Genomic DNA, 2,442 nt, shown 5'->3' with positions numbered 1-2,442 from the left:
TAAAATATTTAAAATAATAGATCTGATAAAGCGTGGTCACTACTGTGTATCCCAAAGAAAGTGTGAGATGTCCTACATTCTCAGAAGGATGATGCAGTACTGTACTGTCTGACACCTCTAAAGATAGACAGAGGTTATAATTTTAAAGGCATTATTTGATTCTACTTTTATGCTAGAATTTTTAACTGGCTTGATTCTTTTGCAAGCCATGTCATGTCCAGAGGATAGCATTTCATACCACTTTTCCACTCTTTAGGCTTTTGGTCCTTCTTTCGTAATGTTGCCCTCCACATTGCCAGGGAGGGCCGATATGAATTTCCCATCTCTGAATACTCACAAGTACTTATTCTAAGCTCTTTGAACAGTCAGGAGCCTCTATATAAACGACAACTCACTCACTGCAGTAAGAATCTCCTCTGATCAAGCTTGAGTGCAGCACAAATCTAGGTTACTAAGGAGGTTCTGCATAAACCTATTTTGCTATTTCTTTTTAGCCTCCCCATAAAGTCTTACCTATTGTACAGGTGTGAGATGCTGCTCAATTCACTCTTCAAGAACTTTGTCGGATGCATTTTTAACAGTTTATTTGGAGACTCACGTAGGTCTCTGTCATTATTGACAGCTACAGAGATAGTACAAACCATCTCCCTTGTTATTACTGGTAAGCATTCATTTTTATTATATCTTCCCAACTGGTGATGTGTGTTTGTTGTTTGTAGGAGATGGAGCAGTGGTTCTCAACCTACCTAATGTGGCTCTTTAATACAGAATCATGTTGTGGTGACCCCCACCATAAAATTGTTTTTGTTGCTACTTCATAATTGCAATTTTGCTAGTTATATGAATTGTAATGTAAATATCTGTTTTTGATGGTCTTTGGCATGAGTAAGGGTCTTTCAACCCCAAAGGGGTCATAACACATAGGTTGAGAACCACTAAGATAGACATAGAAACTAGGATCCTGTTAACTTTCATGGAATGTGCCACCAAACCATCTGCCATGGAATTCTTGAATATTCTTGAGGTACTTTATTGTGTATCATAGAAGCATACACAGATTATGGTAGTATAAATAAGAGATGTGATAAATTACTGTTCTTTTCCATTGTCACAGTATAAGAAGAAATGTCCCAAATAGTTTTGCCAGGCTATGTTTTTTATAGATGAATTAAGGCATCACAAAAATACATCTACACCATGAAATACTATTTAGCTATTAAAAACCAATACATCATGAATTTTGCAGGCAAATGGGTAGAACATGAGAATGTCATCCTGAGTGAGGTAACCCTGTCCCAAAAGGACACACATGGTATGTATGTACTTATAAGTGGATATTTAGCCATAAAATACAGGCATCATGTTACGTTCCACAGACCTAAATAAGGTAAGCAAGAAGGAAGGCCTAAGTGTTAATGTTTGAACCTTACTGAGAAGTGGAAATAAATTAATCCTAAGAGGCAGAAGGAACATGGAGAGAGGGTGGTTACAAAGGTTATGTGGAATTCAGGATCAGGTGTGGGGAAGGACAGGAGAGATAGCCGTAACAATGAATGGAAATCTGCAACTGATGGGGGTGAGGAGGTGTGGGCATCTCCAGGAGACAGATCTAGGATAAGGAAGGTACCCAAGAATCGATGGAGATGACCTTAGCTGGGACTCACTACATTGAGGATATGGAACCTGAAGAGGCCACCTCCTGTAGCCAGACAGAAACCCCAGTGGAGCAATAGAGACACCCACCCACAAAACTTTCAACCCTAAACTTTTCCTGTCTAAAAGAAATGCAGGTACAGTGGAGGGAACAGACTGGGGGAATGGCCAAACAATAATCAGCCCAACTTGAGATTCATCCCCGTGGGCAAGCACGAAATCCTGACACTATTAATGATTCTCTGTTGTGCATGTTGTCCTATGAGAAGCTCCACCCAGCAATTGACTCAGATACAAACACCCATAGCCAAACAGTGGACTGAGCTTGGGGACTCTTATGGAAGAATAGGATAGGAACTCTAGGGGAATATCAACAGAGTCAACTAACCTGGACACTTGGGTCTCTCAGAGTCTGAACCACCAACTAAAAAACATATGTGGGGCGGACTTAGGCCTTCCTGCTGTGGCAGATTTGCAGATTGACCTTCATTTGGGTCCTGAACAATTGGAGAAGGGGCTATCCCAAAAGCTGTTGCCTGTACATGAGATATATCCTACTACCTGGGCTGCCTTGTCTGGCCTCAGTGGAAGAGGAAGCACCTAGCCTGGCAGACACTTGAAGTGCCAGGGTGGGGATAGTGCCCAGAAGGGCCCTGTCTGCTTAGAGGAGAAGGGGAGGGATAGGGAAAAGGATTGTGGGAGGGGCAACTGTGAAGGGGCAGTGAGTGAGATGTAAAATGTAAATAAGTGAAATGAAAAATTGAATTTTAAAAAATCCAAAATAAATGT

Source organism: Mastomys coucha, chromosome X, assembly GCF_008632895.1.
Source record: "Mastomys coucha isolate ucsf_1 chromosome X, UCSF_Mcou_1, whole genome shotgun sequence".
NCBI classification, from domain to species: Eukaryota; Metazoa; Chordata; class Mammalia; order Rodentia; family Muridae; genus Mastomys; species Mastomys coucha.
The sequence above is the reverse complement of the archived record's forward strand: the minus strand, read 5'-3'. Positions refer to the sequence as shown.